At 45.2% G+C, this 17,396-nt stretch overlaps 1 pseudogene; it reads left to right on the top strand.

Moving 5' to 3' along the window:
- The window catches only part of LOC121443196, a 37,975-nt pseudogene extending 35,474 nt beyond the window's left edge, over window positions 1–2,501 (top strand).
- Window positions 2,502–17,396: the final 14,895 nt, after the last annotated feature.

Consider the following 17,396-nt stretch of genomic DNA (forward strand, 5'->3'; position numbering starts at 1 on the left):
GTGTGCCACCATTCCCTGGCTGATTTTACTTCTTAAACCAATTTTTTGTCACTACTAACAAGACTTTGAAATGTTGGGTTGGAGGAAATCCTGGGTTGTTGAACTGCCTGACTTGTAGGAGTGGAGAAACTTGGTTTGGATACCTAAAGCCACATAAAAAGCCAAGATTCTGGGGGTATTTAAGTAATGACAAAAACTTAAAGAAGTTGGAAGATATGGATTAAGTTCTTAAAAATGATGGACCAGACAACCTGCCTAATAACAAACTTGCAAGGAAATGAGGGGTACACTTTCAAAGACAAAGGGTAAAGCAAGAGAGGGGCACACACAGGGAATTCTGTAACCTCCCCATGGTGAAGACGCGTGCACACACCACACAAACACAAAGGAACACACAATTATCTGTGAAAACATGACTTTGCATTATCACCAGAAAGAACAGAGCACTCACTACGAGTCTCCCAAAAGAGGTGCTGCCCCTTGCTATTCAAGCAGAGCTCATAGGAATGCCTGCCCCACTGCTGTAGGGTCTCAGTACTGAGGAGCACTAAAAGGAGGGGAAGAGGAGGGGAGCATCTCACTTACCAGGCACTGACTTCTTACTTGACTCTTTTTCAGTGGTGGAAATGGAGACACCCCTGGAATTGACACCTTCAGCTCAGATATTCTGTTTGCTGCAGAGTCCAGACCTTGGCAATGCCTGCACCCATGACACCTGGATGAGGACACCACCTGTCAGTGAGGACAGGTCATTAACTGCCCCCATCCACAGTCCTTCAGAATTCCTGCCCTTGCCTCCAGCTCCAAGCCTGGAACAAACAGAAAATAACAACTTGGATTTCAAGATAGCCAATCTATCAACACCTCTGGTTACCTATGAGGGCACAAAAGAAAACCAAGAACTAGCACTTCTACCTTGAGTGCACACCAACATGCAGCAGACCCTGAAATACACTGATGCTGAAAGCCTACAGCAGAACCTTGTTCTTGACAATGACACCTTGGGAAACAGCAGCCTAGGTCAGGAAGAGCCTGGGGTGCTTCAGAGTGTGGTGGGCTCCAACATGGACTTTGCAGACATGACTGCACTCGTGGCAGATATTCACCTTCCCCAACTCTTCAACTCCCTCACAGAGCTAAACCAATTCCAAGATCCCAGAGCAGCTCAATCCAAAGACTCCACAGTCATCGGGAGGGATCAGGCCCAGGAAAGCTCCAGCGTCATCAGTGCACTCTCAGACCAAGTAAGAAAGAATGACCAGAAAGTCTCTGAGCTGCCTGATGGAGCTCCTCAAGCCAGAATCCAGCTCCAGAAACTGGTGGAGGGAGAAGAGGCTGTGGGCAGTGCTGGGTTCAGTGAAGGGGCTTTCGACAACGTGGCCAAGCACTTGGAGGGCAAAGCTCAGAAAGTCACACCCAGAAAGCGCAGCAGAGCTAGGGCACATGGGCAAGACAAGGCCAAGAAGACTAGAGAAAACAACTCCAAGAAAACAGAGGAGCTGAAGCCATCAAGTCACAGAGTCAAGGCAGAAGAGAAGCCCGCCATCCCAAAGACCAAGAGGAAGAGGAATCCACCTGAGCTCAGCCATGACAGCTTTAAGAAGCCTCGAACTCACCTCGGCATGCACATGCTGGCGTCTGTGCAGGTCTTTCACCCACTGGGGAAGAAGAGTGAGAGGAAAACTGGCGTCTCCTCCTCCCGGGCTCTGCTGAACTTGAGCAGCAACAAAGATCCCAGGACAGGCCCTGATACCACATCACTGCTGGATATGCCACGTGAGGGCCAAAGCCTTGACAAAAGCCTGGGCAAGATTCAGAGACCAGCGAGCAGTGCTCCCAAGCGGTGTCCATCTCCATCCCAGTATGAGCTGCCCCCACCTGGGAAGGTCAAATTAGTACCTCTGCCTTTCCCAGTCCCGGACAAGCCTCAAACTAAACCTGTTTCTAGAAAGCTTCTCTGCCTGGCTTCACGCAGGTCCACTATGGCTTACCCAGTGAGGCCTCACTCCCACTCAGCTCAGCCTCCCACGCTCAAGCCATCCCAACCAGCTCCTGCCAGCACATCTTTGATGGCCTCTGACAAGCCAGCTCCGCCAAATGGCACCAGTGCCACACGAGCCAACATAACCAAGCCTTGCACTGGGCCTCAGCCGGCTGCCTCTTTGCCTGCACCCTACAGAGCATCATCTCACACTTTACTCCACAGGGAGCCTCTTTCTGCTGCCAGGAACAAGGCCCTTTCATCTCCCAAAGCTAAAACCCAATACCTGCTGCTAGACTTCAGTTGCCAACCCATCCCATGGAGGAAAGTGGACATTCCAGGGCCAGTCATCTCACAGCCTATCACTGAAGAGCAGAGGCCAGAGAGGGAAGCCATGAAGAGGCGGGCTCAACAGGAGCGAGAGAATGCTGCCAAGTGTACCTCTCTGGGAAAACTGCAGTTTTTCCTTCAGAGGGAGAAGGATATGGAAATTTCAAAATATTATGGGTATGCAATGTAAGAGCTAGCCAGGTTTTCAGAGTAAAGTGCTGTTCAATGTGACTAAGAAGAGATATAAGTACCAAAACACAGGCATACATAGGTTTTAAAGACTTGTGTGAATATATTGATACATTGGCACAAGTATAGGCGTACAGATGACATGTAGATATAGATGGATATGTAAAATATTTCTATTCACACATAATTGAGTACTTAGTAAAACTCTCTAAAAATCTTGTCTGTTATTTTATTTGTGAGTAATGAGTGGTTGAATATTTCTCTCTGATAATTTAACATTTATGTTTTCTAATTGCAGTATCATATTCTATATGAAATAAAACTCACAAAATATGTATTTAATCTTGGATCAATTAATAAAAAGCTATAGTGGTATTAAAACCGTTCTCCTTGTGACTTCATTCACTGGACATGGGATGTCTTGAAGCACATACTGAGTATGAGCACACTCCTTGTTACCACAGTCCGCCCAGCTCTCATCTCTCCCCGCAGTGCTTTGTCATCATTTTCCGCTACAGAGCTTTGCCTCTAGTCTCCTGAAACATATGCACACAGGAGCTCATTATGTAAATATAATCTGGGAACCACATCTGCTAGAAAACATGGATAGCTTATGGAACCTGGCTAACTTATATGACTATCTCCACTCAATTTTTTTCCTGCAAAAAAAAGCATAATTTCCATTCTTTTATGAATAAATAATTTTCCATTATGCTGATACGTCACATTTTCTTTATACCTTTCTCTGATTCTGACACCCAGACTATTTTCCTAATGTAACTACTGCGTACTGTCGCAATGACTACTGTTGGTGTCAACCTGAACACATGTGGAATTAACTAAAACCCAACTGATTGGGTACACCTGTAAGGGATCTTTCTTAATTAAAAAATTAAATCATTTGAAGTAGGAATACCCAACTTAATCCAGCTCTTTTGAAATGGGAAGCTTTGTTTTTAACTTTGGCCACATCTTCAGGTGGCAGCCTACATAAAGGATAAAGAATAAGAAAGCCCTTTGCTCTTTGCTGGCTGGCCCTTTCTCTTGCTAGCATGTCCATTCCTTCACTGGGATTAGAGCCTACTTCTTCAGAATTCCAGAATATACCGAAGACCAGCTGAGATATCTACCCTCATGGTGTGAACAACTACTCTACTCTTGCCATCTCTGATGGTAGACAGCCATTATTGAAATAGGTAGACTATGACCTATAAGCCACGTTAGTAAATCACCTTTCTATAAATACACAGATGGATAGATTCTATCAGTTCTGTTCCTCTAAGGAAGCCTGACTAGTTTAAGTATGCTGCAATCAATATTGATGTGCAGATATGCCTCTAATATAAAGAACTGAAATGCTGTGTGTATATACCCGTGAGTGGTATAACTGATTCACTTTTAATTTTTTGAAGAGCCTCCACTGTGATTATGTTGTGTGGTAATTCTAACAAAGAACACACATGGACACTCTTAAAGTTGAGTACAAAGTCTTTATTTCTGGCCAGCAGCTGCCTGGGAAACTTGCATAAATGATGCAGCCCCAAGACTCACTGCCTCTGATCTTCTAAGCACAAAAACTACCTCCTGGGTTGACATAATTTAGTTAGCAAGAAGCAGAACTATAGAAGCCAAAAGGTAAGGCTAATACATTTAGACTTTCCTGTATCCTGGAACTATTGACTATGTCTTTGAGGATTAGGTCTTTGTTCCCATTTTAGCAGGTGTTGGGACCCACTTGCTGGGTTCTAGGGTCAGAATGGTCCCTACAACATGGTGTCGGTTGTGCTAAGGTCAGGGGACTGATATCCAAGATATATAAAGAACTCAAGAAAGTAGACATCAGGGGCTGGAGAGATGGCTCAGCGGTTAAGAGCACTGATTGCTCTTCCACAGGTCCTGAGTTTAATTCCCAGCAACCACATGGTGGCTCACAACCATCTGTAATAAAATCTGGTGCCAACTTCTGGCCTGCAGGGACACATGCAGGCAGAACATTGTATACATAATAAATAAATCTTTAAAAAAAACATTTAAAAAAAGAAAGTAGACATCAAAATACCTAATAATTCCATTTTTTAAAGGGAACAGATCTAAACAGAGAATTCTAAACAGAAGAATCTCAATTGGCCGAAAGACATTTAAAGAATTACTCAACATCCTTAGTAATCAGGGAAATGCAAATCAAAATGACTCTGAGAAGCCATCTTACTCCTGTCAAAATGGCTAAGATCAAAAGCACTGATGACTGCTTTGTTGCAGATGTGTTGGAGTAAAGGGAACACTCCTCCACTGCTGGTGGGAGTGCAAACTTGTACAGGCACTTTGGAAATCAGTAGGGCTGTTTCTCAGAAAATTAGGAGTCTCTACCTCAAGAACCAGTGATACCACTCTTAGGTGCTCAATCATAGCACAGGGACACTTGCTCAATGATGTTCATAGCAGCATTGTTCAGAATAGCCAGAACCTGGAAACAAGCAAGATGCCCTCAACTGAAGAATAGTTAAGGAAAATGTGGTACATTTACACAATCGAGTATTACTCAGCAAAAAAGAAAAAAGGAAAAAAAAAGACATTTTGAAATTTGCTGACAAAAGGATGGAACTAGAAAAAAATCATCCTAAGTGAGGTAACCCAGACCCAGAAAGACAAAAACAGTACGTACTAACTCCTAAGTGGATATTAGATGTAAATCAAAGAATAACCAGGATGCAATCCACAGTCCCAGAGAAGCTAGGTAACAAGGAGGACCCTAAGAGGGATATGTGGATTGCCCTGGGAAGGGGAAACCGATGAGATCTCCTGGATAAACTGGGGCTGAGGGAGACAGAGGGCAGGGAATGGGAATGGGAGCGATCCGGATTGTCCATAGGGGGAGTGACAGAGAGGAAGAGCAATGAAAGAGATATCTTGATAGAGGGGTCATTTGGGGGTTAGAGAAAAACCTGTGCCAGGAAAACTTCCAGGAATCCACAAGGATGACTCCAGCTAAGATTCCTAACAATAGTGGAGAGGGTACCTGAACTGGTCTTCTCCTGTAATCAGATTGGTGACTGCCCTAATTGTCATCACAGACCCTTCATCCAGTAACTGATGGATGCAGATGCAGAGATGCACAGCCAAGTACTAGGCCAAGCTCTGGGAGTCCAATCGAAGAGACGGAGGAGGGATTAGATGATGGGGGGGGGGGTCAATATCATGATGGGGAAACCCACAGAGACAGATGACACAAGCCTGTGGGAGTTCACAGACTCAAGACCACCAGCTAGGCTCTCTGTATGTGAGTGACAGTTGTGAAGCTTGGTCTATTTATGGGACCCCTACCAGTGGGACTAAGATCTGTCCCTGGTGCATGGAACCCACTCCCTAAGGTGGGATTCCTTGCTCAGACTTGATGCAGGGGGAGGAGCTTGGTCCTGCCTCAACTTGATAGTCTATGCTTTGTTGATTCCCCTTACTTTCTGAAGAGTGCATGGAGGGCAGAAAGGTGGTGGGGGAGGAATGGCAGGAGAGGAGGGTGGGGAAAGTGTGGTTAGTATGTAAAATAAATTAAAAAATTAAAATAAAAAAAGTCAAAAAGGAGCCAGGATCTTACACTCCTCTTTATGACCTAACTTCTCCCATGTCCCCAAATCCTAAAAGTTTCATTGCCTCCCAGTAGTGACTCCCATCTGGATCAGAAGGGACAGAGGCTCCTGCCAGCTCTGCACTGTCATTTTCTTGTCACTGGAACCCAGAGAGCATAAATGGTCATTCATGTGACATAGGGAACAACTTTTAAACATCTGTCTTCAGGACCAGCTACAAGGAATGTTTCCCCATTTCATTACCTGTTAGCTAGGTGGGTAAAAGCAAACCTCCTGGACACCCTTTAAGTGTGTGTCTTTCCTAGATCTCACACCGTGATCCACCACACAGCTTTATCCCTTCCAATCAGTGCCTACTGCAGAAATCGTGTGCTGAAAATTAGCATCACTGATTACCATCCATCCAGGAACATGGTCAACAGGCAGAGTTTTTTCATCCATGTTACTGATCAATCTCCTAATTAAAGAGAAGGAAGAGCCTCTCTGCCCACCAGAGTGCATTTATGGGCAGTTCTCATATCCATTGGGGCTGCCTCTCTACTGGGGTTCAGCATTAACAGGGATCACTTTGCAAGAACAGTGAGAAAGATGTGTGCTCTGTGGCTCCAAAAGAGAGTGCATCTCCAGGAAGTGGGGGGGACACTTTGAAAAGTACAGTGTGTGGGACAAACAGAACTCAGCTTGAGTAGACAGAACTCAGTAGGCAAAGTAAAGTGGTCAGTTCAGGGAGGTGACAAACAGGGGTGAGCTCTTCAAACTGTGTCTCCTCACATCCCGCCTTCCTGCAACCTTTTGTGGGGATCCTTGGTGGGTGGGGCCCAGTGGATAAGAAGACAAGCTACTTTTCCCTAGTTACACACACCAGAGATGAGCCAAGCTCCCAGAGGCTCTGTCCTAGTCAGGTGGAATCTTATTGTCCTTAGGGGGAAAACTGGAATCTGTGTGTGTAGCTTGTCTGATCCTCAGTCCTCCCCACCCCCAATCGTGATCTTTACCTACTCACTTGCTCCCTCCACATCCTGACTCTATCAGCGATACAGGCTACAGATGTACCTTGGGTACGGCTCACATCCTGACTCCATCAGTGATGCAGGCTACAGATGCACCTTAGAACACAGCTCACATCCTGACTCTATCAGTGATACACGCTACAGATGTACCTTGGGCACGGCTCACATCCTGACTTCATCAGTGATGCAGGCTACAGATGCACCTTAGAACACAGCTCACATCCTGACTCTATCAGTGATACAGGCTACAGATGTACCTTGGGTACGGCTCACATCTTGACTCTATCAGTGATGCAGGCTACAGATGTACCTTGGGTACGGCTCACATCTTGACTCTATCAGTGATGCAGGCTACAGATGTACCTTGGGACACGGCTCACATCCTGACTCTATCAGTGATGCAGGCTACAGATGTACCTTGGGACACGGCTAACATTCTGACTCTATCAGTGATACAGGCTACAGATGTACCTTGGGCACGGCTCACATCCTGACTCCATCAGTGATGCAGGCTACAGATGCACCTTAGAACACAGCTCACATCCTGACTCTATCAGTGATACAGGCTACAGATGTACCTTGGGACACGTCTCACATCCTGACTCCATCAGTGATACAGGCTACAGATGCACCTTGGGACACGTCTCACATCCTGACTCTATCAGTGATGCAGGCTACAGATGCACCTTGGGACACTGCTCACATCCTGACTCCATCAGTGATGCAGGCTACAGATGTACCTTGGGATACAGCAGGGTTCTTTTTGTACCCGCTCAAGAGCATGTGCATTCCAGAATATGACCCTGAAGAAAGCTGGCCACCTCTGCTGATGGAAGGACTCTCCTCTCTGCTGTTGGGAACTTGGGCCCTGCAGTTCCTTGGAACAAGAGCTTGCTTGTTACTATGCTGATAGAAACAGGGAATCTGACATGCTATGGTGCTCCCTGGAATCACACCACTTAGGAAGCTACCTGAGCATGGGCCAGTCACTCAGTCATTGCTACACTCCTTCACAAATGCTGTCTGCACCCCGCACACACCTCAGCATTTTGGGATCCTGCCATCACACATGTCTGAAGCCCCTCTCACAAAAACTTGTCTCTCATGTTGATGAAGAAGGAAAATTGAAATCCCAATGACATGACACCAATAAATGTCATCATATACACACTAAGTGTGAAAATAGATAATCTCATTTGGCAACAATTTCCCTGTGACTGCTTGAGTTTTACTTGTCACAGGAAAATAACACCAGCACCTTAAATTCATGAGCTTGTGGACATACATAATACACAATGGTGGACACATATATACTGTTCAATGCAGAGAACTTTGCAGATATGAATGTCCTTCCATGGCCATAACAAAGTCACCAGGCAGAGAAGCCTTTCATGGGAAAAGAGAAAAGGATACCATCAAAAATAAATAAGAAATAAACACGAGATGAAGCCAGAGTGACAAGTCAAGCCCCTTGGGTTCATAGGAGCAGCCCTGTGTTGGGCTCACTAAGATCTACCTGTGCATCCTCTCCTCTGGGATGGCTGGCCGCCTGCTCTTCCAACACCTTGAGCAGCCACCAGTTCATGAATGTCATCTGCAAACATGCCTCTTCTCCTTTTTAACATCTGTTAAACTGAAGCCACCTAGCTGTTGAAGTATTAAATCAAAATCCAATCAGGATGTGGACAGAGAAATAATTCTGATCCTGAATGTCCACAGCTCCTTCTCACAAGAACCAGCTGCATTCCTCAGAAATGGTGGGTGATCCTGACTTTAAACAGGCACAGAGGAAAATCACTCTCTTCCCCAGGAAGGGACTGGTCTTATTTCAATTCCTGATGCTACACTGACATCTAGTGGGCAACTCGAGTATTATTCTGAAGACCCTCCTGCGATTTTGCAGGCTTGTATTTATTTCTCCAAGCTGAGCACTTCGATGTCCCAGAGGTTCAGGGAAAGATCTCAGAGCTGGCAGAAGATAATTGTTGCTAGGCCCGGTGATGCGAACTGTTTTCCAGCCTACTTGAGAGGCTGAGGCCGGGAAATCACAACTTCAAGAGTAGCCTGGGCACCTACCCTGGGCTCCAAATAAAACGCATAAAGAGGGTAGAGATCAAGCTGGGTGGCAGAACATTTGCCTAGTACACGTCAGCTGCTAGGGTCAATCGCACATATAACTGTTTATCAAACGACTGAGCATGAAGTGTGTCTGTGACTTTAGGGTGGGTTTATGCTCAGTAATAATCCATGAGCTTACTTTATGCGTGCAGCCACCAATGAGAACAAGGAGCAAGGTCTTTAGCATTTCTGAGGATCATTTGCTCACCTATTCAGCCATCTTTTCCTCTAAGCTGTTGATGTGTCTGTCGTAGTATTTCATGGATCCTTCCGGTTCAGGCATCTCAGATGTCCACAGCACTGTTCAATCCTGGTCTAGCCTGCAGATTCCTTTATCTGATAGCACTGTCCTCTCCTGGTTTAGACTGCAGCTTCCTGCATCTGATAGCACTGTCCTCTCCTGGTCTAACCTGCAGCTTCCTGCATCTGATAGCACTGTCCTCTCCTGGTCTAACCTGCAGCTTCCTGCATCTGATAGCACTGTCCTCTTCTGGTCTAACCTACAGTTCCCTGCATCTGATATCACTGTCCTCTCCTGGTCTAACCTGCAGATTCCTGCATCTGATAGCAATGCCCTCTCCTGGTCCAGCCTACAGTTCCCTGAATCTGATAGCACTGTCCTCTCCAGGTCTAATCTACAGTTCCCTGCATCTGATAACACTGTCCTCTCCTGGTCTAACCTGCGGTTTCCTGCATCTGATAGCACTGTCCTCTCCTAGTCTAACCTACAACTTCCTGCATATGATAGCTCTGCCCTCTCCCTGTCTAGCCTACAGTTCCCTGCATCTAATATTACTGTCCTCTCCTGGTCTAGCCTACAGTTCCCTGCATCTAATATTACTGTCCTCTCCTGGTCTAACCTGCAGTTTCCTGCATCTGATATCACTGTCCTCTCCTGGTCTACCCTACAGTTCCCTGCATCTAATATTACTGTCCTCTCCAGGTCTAACCTGCGGTTTCCTGCATCTGATAGCAATGCCCTCTCCTGGTCCAGCCTACAGTTCCCTGAATCTGATAGCAATGCCCTCTCCCTGTCTAGCCTACAGTTCCCTGCATCTAATATCACTGTCCTCTCCTGGTCTAACCTGCAGTTTCCTGCATCTGATATCACTGTCCTCTTCTGGTCTAGCCTGTGGTTCCCTGCATCTGATAGCACTGTCCTTTCTGGTCTAACCTGTGGCTTCCTGCATCTGCATCATTTTCTCCTTTGTTCTTTTTTATATATTCTCCTATACTGCTTTTTATATTTTAAGCTGCATGTTGCACATTACAGGACAGAAGAAGCAGGAGAAGCTAAAGGTATTTCCTCATCTCAGAAGACACAGGGCTTTTAAACTGTTGCAAGCAGCTATGCTGAGGGGCTCTCTTCTTCACAGAACCAGGCTAAGGTAGCTCCAAGTCTACTGTGGCCTGAAGGGGAGGTAGGGCTCTTCCTCCCAGCTAGGTGTTAGGACACATCACCACAGCCGAACTTCAGTCTCTGCTTCCACCACTTTCCCCCTCTCTCACTTGCCAGTATTAGGAACCACCATGGCAACATGCACAGGGAACTCTTGAGGCCTGCAGCCAGTGCCAACTTCTCTGAGACTGAACTTGTGAGAAAGGGAAGTACAGTGTGAACTGAGTGCATACCCTTGCAGCCTACAGTGCGACCCTTGCAAACTCCTCCAGTGTCTCAGGAATAGCCCCCAAATCCAAAGAGCCTCAAATTTATGTGAGCCCTGCACAGAAAACCAAACCAAGTTTTACTCAATGGGATCAACACACAGCAAGACCCTTCAGCTCACCTAAACAATCTACTGAAAATGTAAAGTAGTGGTTCATACTATAATCCCAGTACTCAGGAGGTAGAGGCCAGTGGATCCCTTTGAGTTCAAGGCCACTCTGATCAACACACAGTGAGGACCAGGACAGCCAGGACAACATAATGAGACACTGCCGTGGAACAGAAATCTACCAGAGCCCTATTGTATACAACATGGGGTCAAGATAGCCTGAAAAGTCACTTTCACAAGTTGAAAGACCAGGGAATTGAATCTGACAAACTGATGTTGGGCTATACATGTTATGTGCCAAAGCTTCTAATGTTGATAATTCCAAATATTAAAATACAGTGCCACCTCTTGACCAGGGGGGTGCATATAATCAGGCCTGGAATTTCTATATCCAGTGTGTCTACTTATTCAATGCAGGAAACGGTCTGCCCAGGAGAAATGCTCAATGTGGAGCTGGGCTAGAGTTCAATAGTAGATCTGTTGCATGGAAAGTGGGAAAACTGGGTCCATCCACAACATTGTGGGGACTAACAAGATAAATGGATGAACGTAAAGTCTAACTAAGGTCAGTCTCTTGATTCTTCAGTGGCATCTGGAGACATTATTAAACTAGAAGACCATGGCCAGAAAAGTGGGTCAGTGGGTAAGAGAGCAGCCTGCCACGCCTGATAACCAAAGTTCAATATCCTAAACTAGATAGAAGGAAAAGAGCAACTCTTCTGAGCTGTCTTCTGACGTCCACATACATGGCATGGTGAACATACACACGTATACTCCCAAACACAATAGGTAATCACCAACCTGAAGCGTGCTGGTGCCACTGTACCCATGCTCTCCTCTATCCACAACCTCCAAGCCCTGCATGGCAATCCTCTGTACTGAGGCCAGTATTTGGATCAAGTGCAAAGCAGGGCCAGGAAGTTCATAATCTGTGTCTTAATTGTTGAGGGCATAGATAAAGCTGGGTATCCTGTCAGGCAGTGTTGTATCGCAGAGTACTCCAAGTCAGCTATGAAGCAAGCACAGGAGAATTCACAATTAAAATCGGAAGTAACCCAGAATCCAAAGTATCTTGAAAAACCATCAGATTTTCAGGACAATTTCCAGCTTCGCGTTTTCAGATTAAGATACTTCAATCAGCAGATTCATGCCAATATTCCCCCAGTTCAGAAAACTCCAAAGAAAGAGGCACTTCTGGTCCCAGACATTTTGGATAAGATGGGAAATATTCACCCTCTGTTGTTCTCATGCTGTTACACAAGGGGATTTCTTCTGTGAAAGCACAAAAAGGCCTCTCTCTCTCTCTCTCTCTCTCTCTCTCTCTCTCTCTCTCTCTCTCTCTCTCTCACATGCATATTCAAAAGAGCCAGAATTGGACACAGTAGTGATCTACAATCCCATCACTGGGCAGGCTGAGACACATGTATGCATGGGTGTACACACATTTCATACAGCAAATGAAATAAAAGAGTAAGGAAACTTGGTAGATTACACCTCTGATGATTAACCAGGCCTTCTGGCTCTAATTGCACGCTTGGAGGTAATTCATCTAATCCCTAAGTTTTAAGTGGTGTTGGGAAACTCCTGTAGAAATGTGATTCCCTAATTTGAAAGTGAAGGAGGCTACAGAAAGTAATTCCCACCGTCACCAGAAGTCATTAGATAAACGGATCTCCGTCACCTACGGAACACATGGCTTGAATCTGCAATGTCCCCCAGAGGCTCATGTTTTGAGTACTTGTTCCCTAGCTGGTGGTAATATTTGGGAAGGCTATGGAACCCTCAGGAAGCCCAGCCTTCCTGGAGGAAGTGGATAAGTAGGAGTGGCCTTTGAGTTTAGAGCCCAGACAGTCCTAGCCGCTCTGCTTTTCTTGGTCAGCCATGACATAAGCAGCCACTGCCACACACTTCCGCTGCCATGAACTGGGCCACTCCAGCACGCCCACTCTGCTGTGACAGACTGCAGATCACAGACCCTGAGCCAAAGTTAACCTTCCCACCCTATTTTCTGTGTGTATGGTGTCACGGCAGCAAGAAATAAACTAAGGGGCTAGCAAGTTGGTTCTGTGAGTATGCTGGCTAGTTTTGTGCCAACTTGATACGAGTTCACCCGACTGCAGGGTGAAACTGAGGTTTCAGTTGAGAAAATGCCTCCAGAAAGCATTTTCTAAATTAGTGATTGATGTAAGAGGCCCACCTCACTGTGGCTGCTACCACTCCTGGGCAGGTGGTCCTAGGTTCTGTAGGAAAACAGACTGAACAAACACTGAGGGGTTAGCCAATAAGCATCGCTCCTCCATGGCCTCCGCATCACCCCTACCTCCAGACTCATTCGCCTTTGAGTTCCTGCCTTGGCTTCCCTCAACGGCCTGTGACTCAGGATGTGAATAAATTTATATAAACCCTGTCCTCTCCAAGTTGCTTTTGGTCGTAGTCTTCATCACAGCAACAGAAATCCTAACTAACACAGTGGGTGAATATGCTGCTGCCAAACCTGATGGCAGGGCTTCGATTTCAGGGGCACAGAGTGAACGGAGAGAACTGACCCCTACACCGGTCCTTAGACTTCACACATGCGCTGTGGTGCGCACATACAAACACACACAGACACACATAATAACTGTAAAAGAAAAAAAGGGGGCTGGAGAGATGGCTCAGTGGTCAAGCGCTCTGGTTGTTCTGGTGGACGTGGGTTCAATTCCAAGCACCCACACGGCAGCTCACAATTCTAACTCCAGTTTCAGGGTACCTGATGCCCTCATATAGATACACATGCAGGAAAAAAACCAATGCACATAAGTAAAAATAAAAAACAATAATAAAATAAAAAGGGAAAAAAAGAAAGTAATTCAAGTCAATCACTTGATTTTCAAATACTCATGTGTTTAATGACTGAAACTTACTCTTGATTTTCTATATGAAAAATTCTTCAGTCTTCAGTATGGCAAGCTGAAGGTCTTAGGGCAGCAAGCAAAATAATCTAGCTATAGAAACATTTACAGCCTGGAGAGGGTGAGTGTAAACGCTGGTACACGCGTGTCATGGCATGTGTGGAGGTCAGAGGTCACTCTCTGGAGTCAGTTCTTTTCTGTCCTAGTGGAATTTGTCGATGAAATTCAATGGTCAGATTTAGATGGTAAACACTTTACCTGCTGAGCCAACTCACCAATCCTACTTCAACTTTTCCATACTAAGTTGTTGGAGGTGGGTGGAGTCACTGTCATGTCACTGAACCGCAACTTCTCGCAGAATTTCCACAGATTCGCTTGTGGAAAAATATGTGCACATCCATGATGCAAAGGTTACCGCTCATTGCTATAAAGGGGAAAGTTAAGGTGTCACTTCTATAAGATGAATTTTTTAAATGAGCAAAAACATTTCGTAACCCATTATGATATCTTTCAATGTAATTGTATAATTTTTCAGTGTAGATTTGGTGTCATTTACCATTTTTCCATAACCATCCTAAACATTGTGATTATCTAACCTGTAAGGTGACCCTACTTCAGCTGTTCTTTAAGAACACCTCACCTGAGAACATCCTCTAAAAATACAGATTCTGGGCTGCAAGATGGCTCAGGGGTTAAGATATCTTGCTGTTCATCCAGAGGTCCCAGCACCCACAGCAGGTGGCTCCACAAACTCCAGATTCAGTGGAACTCTTCTCTAGCCTCTATGACTACTGGCACAGGTACAGTGAGCACACACGTGCACATGTGTGTGTACACACACACACATGCACACCACACACACACAAACATGCAAATTTGTTTTGTTTTGTTTCGAGACAGGGTTTCTCTGGCAAATTTTTAAAATCCTTTTTAAAAACAGATTCTAGGTACTCATCTGCTAGGCAACTCTCATAAGAGACGCCTAGGAATCAGAATTTTTGAAGCCTTTCATTTGTTTGCTTTTTCAAACAGGGTCCTACTGTGTATGCTAAGAGGGTCTCAAACTCTCTACCCTCCATATAGGCATCCTCCTGAATACTAACCTTCATCAGGCGATGACAGGAGACAGAGACAGAGACCCACATTGGAGCACCGGACTGAAATCTCAAGGTCCAAATCAGGAGCAGAAGGGGAGAGAGCACGAGCAAGGAACTTAGGACCGCGAGGGGTGCACCCACACACTGAGACATTGGGGATGTTCTACCGGGAACTCACCAAGGCCAGCTGGCCTGGGTCTGAAAAAGCATGGGATAAAACCGGACTCGCTGAACATAGTGGACAATGAGAACTACTGAGAACTCAAGGACGATGGCATTGGGTTTTTGATCCTACTGCACGTACTGGCTTTGTGGGAGCCTAGGCAGTTTGGATGCTCACCTTACTAGACCTGGATGGAGGTGGGTGGTCCTTGGACTTCCCACAGGGCAGGGAACCCTGATTGCCGGTTGAGCTGATGAGGGAGGGGGACTTGATCGGGGGAGGGGGCGGGAAATTGGAGGCAGTGGCGGGGAGGAGGCAGAAATCTTTAATAAATAAATAAATTTAAAAAAAAAACTCTCTACCCTCCTGGCCTAGCCTTCTGTGTGCTAGGATTATAGACATGCCCTCTATCACCTACGTGATAAATTTACCAAATAAATTAGCACATATTTTATTTGCTCAGCCCATGACTGTCAAATATTGTTCTGAGACTTTGCTATCATAAAGAATAATCACAAGAATTCTAATAGATATTTCTTGTATTGCACTGTTTTCTGAAGATGATAAAGTGGGGGCATCTCCTTCTTAAAGAGCAAATATTTAGTAAGCAGACAACTGTGCTCTAGGGAACTCATTACCCTACTGTAATCTGAGTATCACAGGGAACATTGGCAGATACCCAAAGCTATGCTGGCTATCTGAAAAGAGTTCATTAAGTGGTTTCTAATAACTAGGCTAGAGAGAGGGCTCAGCAGCTAAGAGCACCTGCTATTCTTCCCAAGGATCAGGATCAATGCACATGGAACCCACAAAGGGTTACAACTGTCTGTGTTAAGTCCAGTTCCAGAGAATCTGGCTCCCTCTTCTGGCCTCTAAAGGCACTGCATACACAGTGCGCATAGCTACGTAAAGACAAAAGACTATAAAATTGAGCCAGGCATGGTAGTACACACCTTTAATCCCAGCACTTGAGAGGCAGGCAGGATGATCTCTATGAGTTGCAGACCAGCCTGGTCTACAAAGTGGATTACAGGACAGCTAAGGCTGTTACACAGAGAAACCCTGTCTTGGAAAACCAAAGCAAAACCACTCACAAAATAAAAATAGTTCTTTTAAAAATAGAAACTCCTAAGATCCTGAAAGAGACTGGCCTTTGCCTCTGTCACTGTGTCCACGGAAGTCATATACGACCCACAAAATGACTGCTGCTTTTGTTGTCTAACCCAACCTCATCCCTGCAGCTCTGGGAATCAAACTCAGAGCCTCATTGTACAAAGCAAGTGTTCTACCACTGAGCTACACACCTAGTCCGCTGTTGTCTTGTGCTTCTCTAAGTTCATAACTGTGAGGAGGAATAGTTTAGTGGTATACAGCATAAGTTAGTCCTGGGTTGATCCTAAGCATCAATAATTAATTAATTAACTTTTTAAAGAAAACCAAAAGTTCACATATAATATTCTAATTATGTCATAGTAACTATAGCAACATCATTTGCTTGAAAAACATCACTACAATTTTAAATGTCTCACCACAAAAACAATTATATGAGGGTATTGGGTTAATTGGTCTGATTTAGCTATTCTTCACAATATATAAATTTGAAAGTGTCATTTTAAATGTCATACATATATACAATTTTTGTCAAATAATCTTTTAAAATGTTTTAATCCCAGCACTCTTGGGATTGAAGCAGGTAGAGTTTGTGGCCAGTTTGATCTACATATCCAGTTCCAGGACAGTCAGGCCTACAAAGACCCAGTCACAAAAAGAAATCAAGTGGTACAATACTGAGTTCACATGTTGAGTCCCCAAGGGCACTTTCTCTCCACAGTCTTATAGATGCTAAACTAGTCACAGGCCTTTGCGAATGCCACACAGAATGTCCATCCTGTTGCTGTCAGGCTGGCCTCAAGCTCTAAACCATATGTGTGTTAGCATGTCCTATACTGCCTAAGATCAAAATGGCACACAACTATCACCCAAAGAGATACAAAGCCTATGTTTCTTAAACAAGGATGTGGTGGTGTTTGCCCAAGTTTCTCTGAGAATTCTTTGTCCTTCTTTAAAAGGAGGTTGTATGCATAGTACTCAGTATTAAAAAATCACTGACTTAAGAGAGTACAGGGACAATAACTTTGCTTTCTCTCACCCACCATCCAAGTTAGAGGCAGCACTCATGAGAAGTTAAGGGCAGTGTCTGGACAGAACCCAAGCAACCTGAGAAGGCTGGGCTGGGCCTCTGTGTCCCAGATCTCTAG

The sequence above is a fragment of the Microtus oregoni genome, unplaced genomic scaffold, assembly GCF_018167655.1.
Source record: "Microtus oregoni isolate MIOR12 unplaced genomic scaffold, Mior012 000102F_ref0000329, whole genome shotgun sequence".
Lineage (NCBI taxonomy): Eukaryota > Metazoa > Chordata > Mammalia > Rodentia > Cricetidae > Microtus > Microtus oregoni.